Raw genomic sequence first — 20341 nt, 5'->3', positions numbered from 1 at the left:
TTTTATAGCAAAGGGTCTGAATACCTAAATAAGGTATTGCCGTGGTTTTTTGTTAGTTTTTTTGAGAGAGAGAGAGAGAGAGAGAGAGAGAGAGAGAGAGAGAGAGAGAGAGAGAGAGAGAGAGAGAGAGAGAGAGAGAGAGAGAGAGAGACTTACAACACTGTATATAGCCATAATTGGGGTGGCAGGTTGCCTAATGGTTAGAGCGTTGGGCTAGTAACGGAAAGGTTGCGAAATCGAATCCCAGATCTGACAAAGTAGAAGTCTGTCGTTCTGCCCCTGCACAAGGCAGTTAACCCACTGTTCCTAGGCCGTCATTGTAAATAAGAATTTGTTCTTAACTGACTTGCCTAGTTAAATAAATAATATAACATTTGAAAGTCTCTATTCCTTTGAAACTTTGTGAGTGTAGTGTTAATTTCTGAATGTTTATTTCACTTTTGTTTATTATCTATTTAACTTGCTTTGGCAATGTAAACATGTTTCTCATGTCCTTTGAATTAATTTTGTTTGAGAAAGAGAGAGAGAGAGAGAGAGAGAGAGAGAGAGAGAGAGAGACAGAGACAGAGACAAAGAGAGAGTGAGAGAAAAAGGAGAGAGAGAGAGAGAGAAAGGAGAGAGAGAGAGAGAGAGAGACAGAGACAAAGAGAGAGTGAGAGAAAAAGGAGAGAGAGAGAGAGAGAGAGAGAGAGAGAGAGAGAGAGAGAGAGAGAGACAGAGACAGAGACAAAGAGAGAGTGAGAGTGAGAGAAAAAGGAGAGAAAGAAATTGGGTGTCAGAGGGAGGAGCTTTCAATATAGGAAGAAAGAGCCCTTCAAATGAATAACTGACATAATCTGTTGTGGACCTGTATAATCCTAGAGTATAGTAAAGTAACTTTGGAGGTAAAGTAACTTTAACAGTATAGTAACTGTGGTAGTAAAGTAACTTTAACAGATTAATAACTGTGATAGTAAAGTCACTTTAACAGTATAGTAACTCTGATAGTAAAGTAACTTTAACAGTATAGTAACTGTGGTAGTAAAGTAACTTTAACAGTACAGTAACTGAGGAGTAACTGTCCAGAATGAAGATACTCCATATTGTCTCCTGCTGTCTCCTCTCAGGTGAGTTCTGTCTGTCTGTCTGTCTGTCTGTCTGTCTGTCTGTCTGTCTGTCTGTCTGTCTGTCTGTCTGTCTGTCTGTCTGTCTGTCTGTCTGTCTGTCTGTCTGTCTGTCTGTCTGTCTGTCTGTCTGTCTGTCTGTATCAGTTTTCATAATACTGTCTGGGTCATATAGTACATAAGGAATAAGATATGTATTTGTCTATAAGGAGCCAGAAAGTTTACAGTTCTGAGTTTGTTTTTCACATGTACCTTATGATAATGTTCTGAACTCCAAATATTTGATATTTTGGTCTTTTACCTGGGTTTGAGCAGGGTTAAAGTAAGATTTGAGCAGGGTTCAAGTTAGATTTGAGTAGGGTAACAGTTAGGTTTATTCAGGGTTAAAGTAAGATTTGAGCAGGGTTAAAGTTAGATTTGAGCAGGGTTAAAGTAAGATTTGAGCAGGGTTATAGTAAGATTTGAGCAGGGTTAAAGTAAGATTTGAGCAGGGTTAAAGTTAGATTTGAGCAGGGTTAAAGTTAGATTTGAGTAGGGTTAAAGTTAGATTTGAGCAGGGTTAAAGTAAGATTTGAGCAGGGTTAAAGTTAGATTTGAGTAGGGTTAAAGTTAGATTTGAGCAGGGTTAAAGTTAGATTTGAGCAGGGTTAAAGTTAGATTTGAGCAGGTTTAAAGTAAGATTTATGCAGAGTTAAAGTTAGATTTGAGCAGGGTTAAAGTATATCTCACAGGTCAACAGTTGTGACTGTACTGTGTGTTTCTGTTTGACAGCTCTGTGTGTTGTGGTGTCAGCTGTCACTAAGGAAGTGGTAGGAGGACAAGTCACTGTGGGCTGCTCATTCACTTGGGCAGGAAACAACATCAAATACTTCTGCAAGGGGACATGTTCTGGTAAAGACATTCTGGTTGAAACTAAGAGGAGCAAGACTGTAACTCAAGGAAGATACAGTATAGAAGACAAGGGAAATGAATTCAATGTGACCATCAAGAACCTGATGAAGTCAGACTCTGGGACCTACTGGTGTGGAGTGGACAGATTTATAAAAGATTCCTACCAAGAGGTGCATCTCACAGTTACAGATGGTAAGTTAACACTCAATTGCATTTGCCTAGAAAAATTCAGGAATAGTTTTTTGTTAGAGGCTTCCTGGCTTCATGAGAAAAAAACAAAATGGTGACTGTATTTTTGTCCTCTTTTACACACAGCTCCTCCCACTTCTACAACCTCAACTGCCTCCTCCAGACCACATGTCTCCACAACCCTCCCAAACCCCTCTACAACATCCCCTAACACCTCCACAACCCTCCCAAACCTCTCTAAAACATCCTCAAACACCTCCACAACCCTCCCAAACCTCTCTACAACATTCTATCTGCCATCTGGAGACATCAGAGGTCCCTCTTCGTCAAGAGCAGGTATGATGAATCTCTCATCTCAGACATTACAATTAATTAATATGTGATGAAATGCTGTAATGTTGTAATGCTGGAGGAAATCAATTGTATCTGTCAAGCATTGGACACATCTCTCTCTCTCTCTCTGTCTCTCTCTTTTAATTCAATTCAAATGGCTTTATTGGCATGGGAAAAACATACAGTATGTTTACATTGCCAAGTGCAAGTCTCTCTCTCTCTCTCTTTCAATTCAATTCAAAGGGCTTTATTGTCATGGGAAACATATGTTTACATTGCCAAAGCAAGTGAAATAGAAAATAAACAAAAGTGAAATAAACAATCAAAAATAAACAGTAAACAGTTCACTCACGAAGGTTCCAAAGGAATAAAGACATTTCAAATATCATATTATACAACGGGTGGGTCTAATCCTGATTGCTGATTGGTTAAAACCGCATTCCAGCCGGTGCCTATTCCACAAATTACCGCCGGCTAAATCTATGACGTTAAATATCTATTTACTTTGTTCCATCTGACTGCGCAATCCACTGTTTCATCAACACAGCCGGGCAATTTGTAAACTTGATCTCCACTGTAAAAATGGTACAAACACACCAAGACAGTCGTGAAGAGGGCACGACAACACTTTTTCCCCCTCAGGAGACTGAAAAGATTTGGCATAGCTCCCCACACCCTCAAAAAGTTCTACATCTGCACCATCGAGAGCATCCTGACCGGTTGCATCAATGCCTGCTATGGCAACTGCTCGGCATCCGACCATAAGGTGCTAGCGAGGATGGTGCGTAGTCCCAGTACATCACTGGGACCAAGCATTCCGACAGGGGCGGCAGGTAGCCTAGAGCTTAGAGCGTTGGACTAGTAGCAGGAAGGTTGCAAGATCAAATCCCCGAGCTGACAAGGTAAAAATCTGTTGTTCTGCCCCTGAACAAGGCAGTTAACCCACAGGTCCTAGGCTGTCATTCAAATAAAGGAAAAATAAAACACATACAGGACCTAGGCAGTGGAAGGCCAAACAAATTGGCCACTTGGACTATTTACATTGACCCCCCGTTTGTTTTTATACTGCTGCAACTCGCTGTTTATTATCTATACATAGTCACTTTACCCCTACCTACATGTACAAATTACCTCGACTAACCTGTACCCATGCAAATTGACTTGAGACCGGTACCCCCTGTATATAGCCTCATTATTGTTATTTTATTGTGTTACTTTTTATTTCATTTTTTACTTTAGTTTATTTAGTAAATATTTTCTCAACTCAATTTCTTGAACTGCATTGTTGGTTAAGGGCTTGTAAGTAATTAAGCATTTCATGGTAAGGTCTACCTGATTTGATTTAAAAAGCATCCAAATATTATCTCACATTTCTTTTATACTAACATTTTGTTTTCAACAGCAGAGATTTGGATAAACCTTGTTGTCTGTCTCTCTGATATTAGCAACACTGTTTCAATGTTCAAATTCGAACTCCATCTTCTCTAGCTGCCCCAAAGTAATGAACGTGTCAGGGCCAGACAGACAGGCATGGAGCGTTTCTCAGCCAGTCGAAATCATGAATCAGCTGGCATCGTTTTTATGGATATACCCTACCGTTCAAAAGTTTGGGGACACATAGAAATGTCCCTGTTTTTGAAAGAAAAGCACATTTTTTGTTCATTAAAATAACATCAAATTGATCAGAAATACAGTGTAGACATTGTTAATGTTGTAAATGACTATTGTAGTTGGAAACGGCAGATTTTGTATGGAATATCTACATAGGCGTACAGAGGCCCATAATCAGCAACCATCACTCCTGTGTTCCAATGGCACGTTGTGTCTGCTAATCCAAGTTTATGATTTTAAAACCCTTTTGCAAGTATGTTAGCACATCTGAAAAATGTTGTGCAGATTAAAGAAGAAACACAACTTTAGACTAGTTGAGTGTCTGGAGCATCAGCATTTGTGGGTTCAATTACAGGCTCAAAATGGCCAGAAACAAAGACCCTTCTTCTGAAACTCATCAGTCTATTCTTGTTCTGAGAAATGAAGGCTATTCCAGGCAAGAACTTGCCAAGAAACTGAAGATCTCATCCAATGTTGTGTGCTACTCCCTTCACAGAAAAGCGCAAACTGGCTCTAACCAGAATAGAAAGAGGAGTGGGAGGCCCCGGTGCACAACTGAGCAAGAAGACAAGTACATTAGAGTGTCTAGTTTGAGAAACAGATGCCATGCAAGTTCTCAACTGGCAGCTTCATTAAATAGTTCCCTTAAAACACCAGTCTCAACATCAACAGTGAAGAGGCGACTCTGGGATGCTGATCTTCTAGACAGAGTTGCAAAGAAAAAGCCATATCTCAGACTGGCCAATAAAAATAAAAGATTAAGATGGGCAAAAGAACACAGACACTGGACAGAGGCACTCTGCCTAGAAGGCCAGCATCCCGGAGTCGCCTCATCAATGTTGACGTTGAGACTGGTGTTTTATGGGTACTATTTAATGAAGCTGCCAGGTGGTGGTTAGGAAACTGGTACAGTAGTTGTAGGAGGACTAGGTGGTTAGGAAACTGGTACAGTAGGAGGACCAGGTGGTTAAGAAACTGGTACATTACAGTACAGTAGGAGGACTAGGTGGTTAGGAAACTGGTACAGTAGGGGTACTAGGTGGTTAGGAAACTGGTACAGTAGTTGTAGGAGGACTAGGTGGTTAGGAAACTGGTACAGTAGGGGGACTAGGTGGTTAGGAAACTGGTACAGTAGGGGTACTAGGTGGTTAGGAAACTGGTACAGTAGTTGTAGGAGGACTAGGTGGTTAGGAAACTGGTACAGTAGTTGTAGGAGGACTAGGTGGTTAGGAAACTGGTACAGTAGGAGGACCAGGTGGTTAAGAAACTGGTACAGTAGTTGTAGGAGGACTAGGTGGTTAGGAAACTGGTACAGTAGGAGGACTAGGTGGTTAGGAAACTGGTACAGTAGGGGGACTAGGTGGTTAGGAAACTGGTAGAGTAGGGGGACTAGGTGGTTAGTAAACCGGTACAGTTGGGGGTCTAGGTGGTTAGGAAACTGGTACACTAGTTGTAGGAGGACTAGGTGTTTAGGAAACTGGTACAGTGGGGGAACTAGGTGGTTAGGAAACTGGTACAGCAGGGGGACTAGGTGGTTAGGAAACAGATACAGTAGTGGGACTAGGGGGTTAGGAAACTGGTACAGAAGGGGGACTACTGTAGGTGGTTATGAAACTGGTATAGTAGGGGGACTAGGTATTTTGATTTATTATGGATCTTCATTAGCTGCTGCAAGGGGGCAGCTACTCTTCCTGTGGTCCAGCAAAATGTAGGCAGTTGCACAATTTTAAAAACATTACAATACATTCACAGCAGATTTCACAACACATTAAGTGTGTGCCCTCGGGCCCCTACTCTACTACCACATATCTACAACACAAAATCTATATGTACGTGTGTGTATATTGCTTATGTTATGTTAGTGTTGCTTCACAGTCCCCACTGTTCCATAAGTTGTATTTTTTCTATCAGTTTTTAAAATACAATTTTACTGCTTTTATGAGTTACTTCATGTGGAATAGAGTTCCATGTAGTCATGGCTCTATGTAGTACTGTGCACCTCCCATAGTCTGTTCTGGGATTGCGAAGAGACCTCTGGTGGCATGTATTGTGGGGTATGCAAGGGTTTTCGAGCTTTGTGCCAGTAGTTTAGACAGACAGCTTGGTGCATTCAACATGTCAATACCTCTCACAAATACAAGTATTAATGAAGTCAATCTTTCCTCCACTTTTAGTCAGGAGAGATTGACATGCATATTATTAATGTTAGCTCTCTCTGTACATTTAAGAGCCAGCAGTGCTGTCCTGGTCAATTGCAATTTTCCTAAGTCCCTCCTTGTGGCACCTGACCACATGCCTGAACAGTAGTCCAGGTGTGACAAAACTAGGCCTGCCTTGTAGATAGTGCTGTTAAGAAGGCAGAGTAGCGCTTTATTATGGACAGACTTCTCCCCATCTTAGATGCTGTTATATCAATGTTTTGACGATGACAGTTTACAATCCAGGGTTACTCCAAGCAGTTTAGTCACCTCAACTTGCTCGATTTCCACATTATTCATTACAAGATTTAGTTGCGGTTTAGGGTTTAGTAAATAATTTGTCCAAAATACGATGCTCTTAGTTTTTGAAATATTTAGGACTAACTTATTCCTTGCCACCCATTATGAAACTAACTGCAGCTCTTTGTTAAGTGTTGCAGTCACTCCAGTCACTGTAGTAGCTGACATGTATAGCCTTGACAAATCCTGATTCTAACTTTTGTTGGAGAGGCTTCCATTAATGTACTCCCTCTGTGTTCTATTAGACAGGTAACTCTTTATCCACAATATTGCAGGGGGTGTAAAGCCATAACACATACGTTTTTCCAGCAGCAGACTATAATTGATAATGTCAAAAGCAGCACTGAAGTGTAACAAAACAGCTACCAAAATATTTTTATTATCAATTTATCATGAATTTCTCCCAGTCATCAGTCATTTGTGTAAGTGCTGTGTTTGTTGAATATCCTTCCCTATAAGCATGCTGAACGTTTATTGTCAATTTGTTTACTGTAAAATAACATTGTATCTGGTCAAACACTATTTTTTCCAAAAGTTTACTAAGGGTGGCTAACTGGCATTATTGGTCGGCTATTTGAGTAAAGGGGGCTTTACTATTCTGAGGTGGGGTTATTACTTTTGCTTCCCTCCAGGCCTGAGGGAACACACTTTCAAGTAAGCTCAAATTGAAGAAATGACAAATAGGAGTGGCAATATCGTCCGCTATTATTTTCCATCCAAGTTGTCAGACTTTTTTCACCTCTTCCACACTCACTTTACGGAATTCAAAATTACAATGCTTGTCTTTCATAATTTGGTCAGATATACTTGGATATGTAGTGTCAGCATTTGTTGCTGGCATTTCATGCCTAAATTTGCCAATCTTAATTAACAATAAAAACATTTTTTTAAGTAGTTGGCAGTATCAGTGGGTTTTGTGATGAATGAGCCATCTGATTCAATGAATGATTGAGCAGAGTTTGCCTTTTTGCTCCAAAGATTTTTACTATCATTCTTTATCATTTATCTTTGTTTCATAGAGTAGTTTCTTCTTCTTTTTATTCAGTTTAGTCACATGATTTCTCAATTTGCAGTACATTTGCCAATCGGTTAAGCAGCCAGACTTATTTGCCATTTATTTTGCCTCATCCCTCTCAACCATAACATTTTTCAATTCCTCATCAATCCACGGAGATTTAACAATTTATACAGTTATTTTCTTAACAGGTGCATGCTTGCTATTAACTGGGATAAGCAATTTCATAAATGTGTCAAGTGCAACATCTGTTTGCTCCTCATTACACACCACGGACCAACACATATTCTTTACATCAACAACATAGGAATCACTACAAAACTAATTGTATGACCTCTTTTAAACTATATTAGGCCCAGCATTTCGAACTTTGGTTTTCCTAGATATGGCTACTATACTGTGATCACTACATCTGATGGATTTGGACACTGCTTTCAAGCACATTTCTGCAGCATTAGTAAAGATGTGATCAATACATGTTGATGCTTTACTTCCTGTGCTGTTTGTAACTGTTAGGAGTGTGTATCGGAGGAGAAGTCAGGTGCAGGAGAGCAGAGTGTAGTGAACAGGCACACTTTTTATTCCGGTCAGAAGACAGCACAAAAATAACATAAAATGTGCCCAGAACACGGAACATAGACAAAAAGTAATGCGCATAACAATATCCACAATATCAAAATACACGTAACACAAACAATCCTACACAAAGACATGATGGGGAACAGAGGAATAAATACATATGAATTGATTGGGGAATGAAAACCAGGTGTGCATGGAACAAGACAAAACAAATGGATACATGAAAAATGGAGCGGCGATGGCTAGAAAGCTGGTGACGTCGACCGCCGAACGCCGCCCGAACAAGGAGAGGAGCCGACTTCGGCGGAAGTCGTGACAGTAACTACCCTGATAGGTTCACTGATAACCTGAACCAGGTTGCGGGCGCTAGTTACAGTTTGAAGCTTTCTTTTGAGTGGGCAGCCTGATGAAAGCCAGTCAATATTTAAACCACCCAGAAAATATACCTCTCTGTTGATATCAAATACAGTATCAAGCATTTCAGACATTATCCAGATACTGACTGTTAGCACTTGGTGGTCTATAGCAGCTTCCCACCAGAATGGGCTTTAGGTGAGGCAGATGAACCTGTAGCCATATTACTTTAACAGTATTTAACATGAGATCCTCTTTAAGCATTACAGGAATGTGGTTCTGAAAATAAACAGCAAAGCCTCCACCATTGGCATTTCTGTATTTTCTGTAGATGTTATAACCATGTATTGCTACCACTGCATCATCAAAGGTATTATCTAAGTACATTTCAGAGATTGTCAGAATATACATGTTATTTGTTACTTGCAAATAATTGATTTCATGAACCTTAAGCTACATATGTTAATGGCGATTTTTAACACTTTTCTGATATGCTTGATTGTTTTTAGTGCTTTACCCAGTAAAGTGCTAAGCTTATCAGAGGTAGACATGCTCAGGTTATTTATGTTAGTGCAGGGTGAGCACACCGCCTAAGTGATAACAGTATAACTCTGGTTCATAGGCACATGATTACTTCATACAATAGCTATAGGATCAGCAGAGGCATTCATGGCAGCAAGAGGGACATAAATTAGGTTGCTTACATTCTGTCTTCCAGAGCCCCTGGGATAATGTACATGTGCTGAAGCATTATGACAACTAAGCTACACAATGGTAGGGATTAAATGAGCTGGGCATGGGTCATTAGATAAGACATTGTCTCAACGCAGCCTTATAATGCTGTGAAAGGATCCAGGAACCCAAATGATTTGAGTGGATCCCATCCTCCTTATAATACGAGTGTCACGTCCTGGCCCTAGTAAGATGCCATTTTCTATAGTAGAGTAGGTCAGGGCGTGACAGGGGGTGTTTTGGGTTGTTCTATGTTTTCTATTTCTATGTTTAAGTTCTAGTTTTTCTATTTCTATGTTGGGATTGTTTGGGTTGATCTCTAATTGGAGGCAGCTGATCCTCGTTGCCTCTGATTGGAGATCATATTTAAGTAGGTGTTTTTCTTCCTGGGTTTTGTGGGTAGTTGTTTCCTGTTTAGTGTATGTCACCTGATGGAACTGTTGTCGGTCGTTTTGTTTAAGTATATTCATTAAAAGTAAATATGAGCACTCTACACGCTGTGCCTTGGTCCCCTTTATACGACCCATGTTACAGAACTACCCACCATGATTGGATCAAGCGGCGTGCCCGGGCAGAAATGGACACCTGGTTACATCAGGAGTGGATTGAGAGGAGAGACTGGACTTGGGGCCAGGGAATCGAGCGATATCGGATTCTACCTGGGAAGAACGAGAGGCAGCCCCAAAATATTTTTTTGGGGGGGGCACACGGGTAGTTTGGCTGGGCCAGGACTGGGACCTGAGCCAATTCCCCGTGCTTTTTGTAGTAAGCATGTGCCTGCCTCTCTCACTCTCTCTCCAGTGCGCCTCCGTAGCACAGTATGTCCTGTGCCTGCTCCTCGCGCTCTCCCTCCAGCGTGCCTCCAGAATCCAGTACGTCCTGTGCCTGATCTTCGCACTCTCCCTCCAGTGCGCATCCATAACCCAGTACGGCCGGTGCCTGCTTTGAACACTCGGTCCTCAGTGCGTCTCCCTAGTCCAGTGAGACCGGTTCCTGCTCCACGTACAAAGCCTCCAGTGATAATCGACGGTCCGACGCCTGTAGAGATGATCCATGGCACTAAGCCTCTAGTGATGATCCATGGCCCGGAGCCTGTAGGGATATTCCATGGCACGAAGCCTGAAGAGGTAATCCAAGGCCCGGAACCTGAAGAAATAATCCTTGGCAAAAAGCCTGGAGGGATTATAAATGGTCCGGAGCCTGTAGGGATAAACCATGGCACGAAGCCTGTAGGAATAATCCATGGCCCGGCACCTGTAGAGATAATCCATGGTAAGAAGCCTCCAGTGATGATCCTTGGCACGGAACCTGTAGAGATGATCCATGGCATGGAGTCAGCAGCAACGGTCACTAGTCCGGAAACTATTATGACGCTCCCCAGTCCGGAGCCTCCAGCGACGCTCCCCAGTCCGGAGGCTCCAGCGACGCTCCCCAGCCCGGAGCCTCCAGCGGTGGTCCGCAGCCCAGAGCCTCCAGCGGCGGGTTTGGGTCATTAGATAAGACATTGTCTCAACGCAGCCTTATAATGCTGTGAAAGGATCTGGGAACCCACATTATTTGAGTGGATCCCATCCTCCTTATAATACGAGTGTCACGTCCTGACCCTAGTAAGATGCCATTTTCTATAGTAGAGTAGGTCAGGGCGTGACAGGGGGTGTTTTGGGTTGTTCTATGTTTTCTATTTCTATGTTTAAGTTCTAGTTTTTCTATTTCTATGTTGGGATTGTTTGGGTTGATCTCTAATTGGAGGCAGCTGATCCTCGTTGACTCTGATTGGAGATCATATTTAAGTAGGGGTTTTTCTTCCTGGGTTTTGTGGGTAGTTGTTTCCTGTTTAGTATATGTCACCTGACGGAACTTTTGTCGGTCGTTTTGTTAAAGTATATTCATTAAAAGTAAATATGAGCACTTTACACGCTGTGCCTTGGTCCCCTTTATACGACCCACGTTACAACGAGCTTTGTTTCCAGAAGGTATCAAAATTGTCAATAAATGCTACACCCACAGAGCTGCAATAGTTTCATAGCCAGTTAAGGAGGGCTAAAAGTCCCATGCTTAACCGTTAAATGCCACGATTTAGAGAGGGCAGAGGAACAGATATTATTGGGTGTTTGTTGGTGTGAAGTAGAGACCCAATCATTTAAAAAAAAATCTATCTTCATCTGTTCTTAACATAATGTCATTGAATCCCGCTTGAACTATGATAGACTCAATTTCGTAATTCTGGTTTAAAATGTTTGGGAGTAACTTATTGATGTTCTGTACTCGTGCTCCTGGATAGCACAAAGTTTTGCTCCAGGGACTGAGGTATTTCTCACCATTGAACTGCCCGATACAACGGCCGGAGAAGGGAATTGAGAAATCCGCCCATTCTCACCCCTCACACAATTTGTTGAACCTTTCGCGGGCCCACAAGAAGAAGGATAGCATACGCCCGCTGCTCCTGGAGATAGATTCAGACCTCCCACAGCAGGCCCTGTCAGATCCAGAGAGAGGGAAAGGAGCCAAACTCGACAACAAAGCTGCTGCTGGAGTCAGCGTAGTTGAAGTTAGCACCGCCATCGCAGACACAGGCAGTCCCGGTGTTGAAGGCGCAGGTAGATCAGACACCAGTGCGGCGAGAGTATTCCTTATGTCAATCTGCTCCAAACGTTTCACTATTACTCTTGTCTGCTTAGTAGCATGCCACTACCTTCTGTTTCCACGACTTGTGACATGGGACTAGCGTTGATTGGAGCACTACTTCCTTTCAGGATGGAGGAGGAGAAGCTGATAGAGACGACTTCCTCGGCAGGAAAATTCCAGGTAGCACAGACCATTCGGATAGGGACAGATGACAAGGCGAGGAAAAATCCATTAGGCCCGAGCGGCGTCCTGCCATAGGAGTTGAGAATGAGAAATGTGCAATTAGCGTTTTCCCCATAGGTTTGCGCAGAATTTAGATTTGTTTGCTAAGGATAGCCACCTCATTCCTGTAATCCTCCGCTAGCAAACAATTGCCGCATTGGAACTCCGGATTGTCAATTTGTCACCAAACAAGAGCATAATAAACACAGCTTCTACAGCGCTGGAAATGTTTGTTAGCTATTCCAGGTAAAGCAGGCTCCATTGCAACCTAGCTAGGTAGCTAAAAAGCTGGCTAGTTGGTAGTAGATGTTGACACAGGTATCCAAGTGATTAATATGGCGCCGACAGATAGGGCAGTCGTGCTTGTAGCTCCTAAGTAACTTTGCAGTATTTTTTTCTTTTTCTGTGTTATTTCTGACATTATTAGCCCAGTAATGTTTTTGTCTTATTACATACAGCCGGAAATAACATTTGAAAGTCAAAGTGGCGGTAACTCACTCGCATTACCAGCATTACAACCAGGAATATGACTTTCCCAAATTGGATCCTTTGTTCATACCCCACAGGAAATTGTGCTGATTCCAGAGGCTGATCCAAAACACTGGCGGTGGTGAAGAGTTATTCGGAGTGGACTTCACACCACCACCCACCGCTTCCGAGTATATAACTAACTAATGTTCAGTCTCTGGATAATAAAGTTGACGAGCTCAGGGCAAGGATATCCTTCCAGAGAGACATCAGGGATTGTTACATACTCTGTTTCACGAAAACATGGCTCTCTCGGGATACAACCAGTTGGTTGCTCAGTTCATCACTCAGAAAGGAATAAAGATCTCTCTGGAAAGAAGAAGTTGAAGTTAGGGTGTATGTTCCATGATTAACTACTCATGGTGTGATTGTGATAACATACAGAAACTCAAGTCCTTTTGTTCACCTGACCTAGAATACCTCACAATCAAATGCAGACCGTATAACCTCCCAAGATAATTGTCTTTGGTTATAGTCACAGCCGGGTATGTTACCCCTCAAGCCGATACCATGACAGCCCTCAAAGAACTACACTGGACTCTATGCAAACTGGAAACCCCATATCCTGAGGCTGCATTTATTGTAGCGAGTGATTTTAACAAAGCTAATCTGAGGAAAATGCTACCGAAGTTCTACAAACACATTGGCTGTAGCACTCACTCTGAGAGAACATTGGACCACTGCTACTCAACTTTTCAAAATACCTACAAGGCCCTCCCCCGCCCTCCCTTCAGAAAATCTGATCACTACTCCATTTTGCCCTTCCCTTCCCATAGGCAGAAACTCAAACAGGAAGTACCCGTACCACGGACTATTCAATGCTGGTCTGACCAAACGGAATCCATGCTTCAAGATTGTTTTGATCACATGGACTGGGTTATATTCTGAGTAGCCTCTGAGAATAATATCAACCAATACATGGATACGGTGACTGAGTTTATCAGGAAATGTGTAGGAGATGTAGTACCCACTGTGACTATTAAAACCTACCCAAACCAGAAATCTTGGATGGATGGCCGCAGCATACGCGCAAAACTGAAAGCGCCAACCACCACATTTAATAATGGCTGTCACAGGATCCAACGAAAGTGGCGCCCCTCCTCGGTCGGGCGGCGCTTGGCGGCCTATTAGCTGCCACCGATCGTTGTTTCTGTGTCGTTTAGTTTTGTCTGTCTGTTCCGCACCTGTTTTGTGTATGTCATTAGTGGGGACTTATTTAATGTGTGTTTTCAGTTGGGATTTTGTGCGGGATTGTTTATTGTCCACGTTGTGTTATCGACAGTTTTTTGTAGAGGGATTTACCGGGCTGCGCTCCTTGCCTTGGAATTATATTTTGTGCTGTACGGGCGCAGTTAACAAATACGTGAACTTTGTATAGCGCCCTGTGCTTTTCGGCGTTTGTGTGAGTAAGGATTAGTAAAAGACACTCACCTCCAGCACCTCTGTCTCCTGCACTTGATTCCACCTATCAGCCAGTCCAAGTCAGACGTGACAGAATCCCGCAGCTAAACTGATGGAGTCAGCAGGAGCAGAAGCGCCATTCATGACTGAGCAGGTCTCCCAACATGCCGGCCTCCTCCACCGCCTAAGCTCGGCCATGAATCAGGTGTTGGCCCGGTTGGAGAGATGGGAGAGAAGTGCCTCCCCAGCAGGACCAGCTCCGGTCCCTCACCCTGCGCCCCTACCCACATCCACTGAAGCGGGTGCCAGCGGGATCCGGATTTCACCTCCCAGGGAGTTCGATGGGACGGCCGCTGGGTGCAAGGGGTTCCTCCTCCAACTGGAACTGTACCTGGCGACCGTCCGCCCCCCTCCCTCCGACGAAGAGAGGGTGAGCGTCCTCGTCTCGTGTCTCACGGGTCGAGCCCTGGAATGGGCCAATGCGGTCTGGGATGGTCCAGACTCGGCCCGGGGTGACTACCCTGAGTTCACCCGCCGCTTCCGGGCGGTTTTCGATCATCCCCCGGAGGGCAGGGCGGCGGGTGAGCTACTATTCCATTTGAGACAGGAGACGAGGACCGCTCAGGATTTCGCGTTGGAATTCCGGACGCTCGCTGCTGGATCGGGGTGGAACGAGCGGGCCCTGATAGACCACTATAGGTGCAGCCTTCGCGAGGACGTCCGCCGGGAGCTGGCATGTAGGGACAACACCTCCGCTCTGGACCAACTGGTGGATTTGTCCATTAGATTGGACAACCTGCTGGCTGCCCGGGGACGTTCCAGTCGGGGCCTGTTCGTTCCGCCTACCAGTCCTCCCGCTCCACAGCCCATGGAGATAGGGGGGGCTGCACTGAGGAGGACCGGAGGGGGGGGTCTCTCCTGCACCCGATGTGGACGCAGAGGACACACTGTGGACCGGTGCTGGAGAGGTCCCTCTGGGAGTTCGGAGGGCAGGCAGAGCACTGCTTCGGCCCCCAGGTGAGTCCGCACCAGCCACACCCAGAGCCCCCTGTCGACCACTTGTACACCTCCGTTTGTTTTCCTAATTTTTCCCCTCACTTCCAGTATAAGGCGCTAGTCGATTCGGGTGCAGCTGGGAGTTTTATGGACCATGGGTTAGCTAAGAGGTTAGGGATTCCCCGGGTTCAGCTGGACCACCCCTTCCCCGTGCACGCCCTAGATAGTTGACCGCTAGGGTCAGGCCAAGTAGGGGAGGTCACCGTGCCACTGGTTATACAGACGTGGGGGGGTCATGTGGAGCGTATCAGCCTGTTCATCATTGACTCCCCAGCATTCCCAGTGGTACTGGGAATCCCCTGGCTAGCCACACACAACCCTCAGATTTCGTGGGGGCAGAGGGCTCTAACGGGGTGGTCGAGGGAGTGCTCAGGTAGGTGCATAGGAGTTTCCATCGGTGCGACTACGGTGGAGAGTCCAGACCAAGTCTCCACCGTGCACATTCCCTCAGAGTATGCCGATTTGGCTATCGCTTTCAGTAAGACGAAGGCGACTCTATTACCACCCCATCGACGAGGGCATTGTGCGATAAACCTCCAGGCTGACGCGGTTCTTCCTAGGAGTCACGTGTATCCTCTGTCTCAGGAGGAGACAGTGGTTATGGATACATACGTCGCTGAGTCCTTGAGACAGGGATACATTCGGCCCTCTAAATCCCCCGTCTCCTCGAGCTTCTTTTTCGTGAAGAAGAAGGAGGGAGGTCTGCGCCCGTGCATTGACTATAGAGGTCTAAATGCTATCACAGTGGGTTTCAGTTACCCGCTACCTCTCATTGCTACGGCAGTGGAGTCATTTCACGGGGCGCGCTTCTTCATGAAATTGGATCTCAGGAGTGCGTATAACTTGGTGCGTATCCGAGATGGAGACGAGTGGAAAACCGCATTTAGTACCACATCGGGTCATTATGAGTACCTCGTCATGCCGTATGGGTTAAAGAATGCTCCCGCTGTCTTCCAATCCTTTGTGGACGAGGTCCTTAGGGACATGCTCGGGCAGGGTGTGGTGGTGTACATCGATGACATCCTCATCTGCTCCGCCACACGCGCCGAGCATGTGTCCCTGGTGTGTAAAGTGCTTGGGCGGCTGCTGGAGCATAACCTATACGTCAAGGCTGAGAAATGTGAGTTCTTCAAAAGAGCCGTCTCATTTCTAGGATATCGCATTTCCACCTCGGGGGTGGAGGTGGAGTGTGACCGCGTGACGGCTGTGCGTAATTGGCCAACCCCAGCCACTGTGAAGGAGGTGCAGCGGTTCTTGGGGTTTCGCTAATTATTATCGGAGGTTTATCCGGGGTTTTGGCCAGGTAGCAGCTCCCATTACCTCACTGATGAAGGGGGGGCCGGTGCGGCTACGATGGTCAGCAGAGGCGGACAGAGCCTTCCATCGTCTGAAGGTTCTGTTTACCAATGCACCTGTCCTGGCGCATCCGGACCCCTCTTTGCCATTCATAGTGGAGGTGGACGCGTCCGAGGCTGGGGTAGGAGCTGTGCTGTCGCAGCGTTTGGGCGTTCCTCCGAAGCTCCGCCCAATGGCAAGGTGACAGGGAATATGGCTGAATATAAACAGTGTAGTTATTCCCTCCGTAAGGCAATCAAAAGGGCAAAACGTCAGTACAGAGACAAAGTGGAGGCACAATTCAATGGCTCAGACACGTATGTGACAGGGTCTACAGACAATCACGGACTACAAAGGGAAAACCAGCCACGTCGCGGACACCAACGTCTTGCTTCCGGATAACCTAAACACCTTTTCGCCTGCTTTGAGGATAAAACATTTCCACCGACGCGGCCAGCTACCAAGGACTGTGGGCTCTCCTTCTCTGTGGCCGACGTGAGTAAGACACTTAACCCTTGTGTAGTGTTAACATTCTGTGTACTCCCCTTGTCCTAAGTGTAAAAAATGACCCGCCTTCACTGAACACCTAATATAAAGTAGCTTAACTGAATTTTAAACCACAAATCTATTTTGCATGAAGAAACAACCTGTCATTCATCACAATCTTTGTGAATATCATAGGTTTTCCCTTTTCACAATGTAGAAAGACTGCATTTAATTAGTGGACACCACTATTTCTTATTACAACACACCTGTCATAATTGTTTTCTTTACTAAAGTAGAGGTTTATTATTATATTTGCTAAAGGTACTACATAGGTGTAAACATACCTTTTTTAGCAAGAGATAGCACTTGTCTAGCCTAAGAAAGTAGCAGAAATGTGCAGAAAGTAGTTTTGAATGGATTTTATTGAAGTGAAACAGTAACAGTCTTGAACTTTTTTGGCAACATCGTGATATATTCTTATATACTGTACAATGAGGAATTCAACTACAAAATACTAGTCTTCTCACATTTTTTGACCATTGCCGTCCCCCACAAGGTATATAAAGAACAACAATAAATAAGAATAAAATAAGATAATAGATACAAAACAAAAAGGTGAAGAACATAAATCAATCAACTCCAATTAGCACATGTAGGACAGTATGCAAGTGTGTGTGCATGGACTTTGCAGATGTGTTTTACAGTCCTTCTTTGGGGGGCAGAATTGGCATCTCCTCCTCTTGCCTGCCCCAGCCTGCAGCCTCAGGTGGATCAGGACAAAATTCAGCCCCCTGAACAGTTTTCACAAGCACTGCAGAGGCTGCTGTGAGGGGGAGGTGCTCCCTTCTTTGAATGTGTGGGGTTACAAGTGCCTTTCCCAGCTGCTCCTGGAACACCCTCCTCTTGCGTCGCTTATCAGGCATCCAGGTACGGTTGATCTTGTTCCATATCACAAAGGCATTGTATGAGGACACATCAATGATGTTATGGAAGATGACCAGGGGCCAGCGGGCAGTCATCCTCCTGCAACTGTAAGTTCCAATCATGTTCTCCAGGTTGTCCACGCCTCCTTTGTTGTGGTTGTAGTCCAGGATGATGGCTGGCTACCTGTCATGATCACTGATCTCAGCCATTTTGTGCAGTGTGCTCAGGAGGACCACATTCTTGTTCCTCTTTGGGAGGTAAGAAACTAGAGTGGTGGTGGGGGTGCAGGCAAACTTTGATGGGAAGGCCTCTCTCCCCCTTGTTGCATGGAGTGCAGGGGGGAGCTCAGGCTTGTTCTTTCTAACTGTGCCAGCCATGGTGATCTTCCTCTTCAGGAGCTGCTGTCTGAGTTCAATCAGTAGCGCACATAATCTCAATTTCTCATTGTGTGTGTGTGTGTTTGTGTCTTTGTGGTTTTTGTGGTGTGTAAATTATTTTAAAACTGCCGGGTCAAAAATGATCCTAAGACAATCTTTGTACCCTGGTGGTGTACAGGTTTCATGGAAATATGATCAAAAGGCGATGTTTCACTTTTTCTAATGTTGGGGTCATTCTAGGAAAAGTCTAGGAAAAATGTCAAGTTGTGTTGGCCTTTAAGACAACACAAGGGTTAAGCGTGTTAACCCTCGCAAGCTGCCGGCCCAGACGGCATCCCTAGCCACGTCCTCAGAGCATGCACAGACCAGCTGGCTGGAGTGTTTACGGACATATTCAATCTCTCCCTATCCCAGTCTGCTGTCCCCACATGCTTCTAGATGGCCACCATTGTTCCTGTACCCAAGAAAGCAAAGGTAACTGAACTAAATGACTATCGCCCCATAGCACTCACTTCTTTCATCATGAACTGCTTTGAGAGACTAGTCAAGGATCATATCACCTCTACCTTACCTGACACCCTAGAACCACTTCAATTTGCTTACCACCCCAATAGATCCGCAAACGATGCAATCGCCATCGCACTGCACACTGCCCTATCCTATCTGGAAAAGAGAAATACCTATGTAAGAATGCTGTTCATTGACTACAGCTCAGCATTTAACACCATAGTACCCTCCAAGCTCATCATTAAGCTAGAGGCCCTGGGTCTCAACCCCGCCCTGTGTAATTGGGTCCTGGACTTCCTGACTGGCCGCCCCCTGGTAGTGAAACAACACTTCCACAACACTTCCACTTTGCTGATCCTCAACACAGGGTGCGTGCTCAGCCCCATCCTGTACTCTCTGTTCACCCATGATTGCGTGGCCACACACGCCTCCAACTCAATCATCAAGTTTGCAGACAATACAATAGTAGTAGCCCTGATTACCACCAATGACGAGACATCCTACAAGGAGGAGGTGAGGGCCCTGGGAGTGTGGTGACAGGAAAATAACCTCTCACTCAACATCAACAAAACAAATTGTGGACTGTGGACTTCAAGAAACAGCAGAGGGAGCACCCCCCATCCACATCGACGGGACCGCATTGGAGAAGGTGGAAAGCTTCAAGTTCCTCGGTGTAAACATCACTGAAAAACTTAAATGGTCCACCCACACAGACACTGTGTGTCTTGGCACCTAAAACCCTCACAAACTTTTACAGAGGCACAATTTACAGAGGCACATTATTTTGATTTTGAGTTCTTGAGGGTTGAGAGGAATGCTATTATCTTGTATTTGTAGTTCCAGGTACACTGGTGGTCATCATGGTGTGTGTGAGTCTGGCTGTGTTGGTGGTGGGACTGATCTACAAATGGAGGAGAGACAGGCAATCATCAAGTGAGTAACCCTCTCATGTATGTATGTACAGTTGAAGTTGGAAGTTTACATACACTTAGGTTGGAGTCATTATAACTCATTTTTCAACCACTCCACACATTTCTTGTTAACAAACTATAGTTTTGGCAAGTCGGTTAGGACATCTACTTTGTGCATGACACAAGTCATTGTTTACAGACAGATTATTTCACTTATAATTCACTGTATCACATTTCCAGTGGGTCATAAGATTACATACACTAAGTTGACTGTGCCTTTAAACAGCTTGGAAAATTCCAGAAAAATATGTCATGGATTCTGATAGGCTAATTGACATCATTTGTGTCAATTGGGGGTGTACATGTGGATGTATTTCAAGGCCTACCTTCAAACTCAGTGCCTCTTTGCTTGACATCATGGGAAAATCAAAAGAAATCAGGGAAGACCTCAGAAAAAAGATTGTAGACTTCCACAAGTCTGGTTCATCCTTGGGAGCAATTTCCAAATACCTGAAGGTACCACGTTCATCTGTACAAACAATAGTATGCAAGTACAAACACAATGGGACCACGCAGCCGTCATACCGCCCAGAAAGGAAACGCGTTCTGTCTCCTAGAGATGAACGTACTTTGGTGCGAAAAGTGCAAATCAATCCCAGGACAA

The 20341-nt window shown here is 44.7% G+C and overlaps 1 long non-coding RNA gene across 1 annotated transcript; it reads left to right on the top strand.

The window, feature by feature from the left end:
- Nucleotides 1-1689: 1689 nt before the first annotated feature.
- Nucleotides 1690-19738, top strand: LOC106564254 (uncharacterized). Its single transcript, XR_001319444.2, has 3 exons — nt 1690-2186; nt 2310-2519; nt 19604-19738. It is a non-coding gene; the product is annotated as an uncharacterized lncRNA (long non-coding RNA).
- Nucleotides 19739-20341: the final 603 nt, after the last annotated feature.

This window comes from Salmo salar, chromosome ssa12 (assembly GCF_905237065.1).
Source record: "Salmo salar chromosome ssa12, Ssal_v3.1, whole genome shotgun sequence".
NCBI classification, from domain to species: Eukaryota; Metazoa; Chordata; class Actinopteri; order Salmoniformes; family Salmonidae; genus Salmo; species Salmo salar.
The sequence above is the reverse complement of the archived record's forward strand: the minus strand, read 5'-3'. Positions and strand labels throughout refer to the sequence as shown.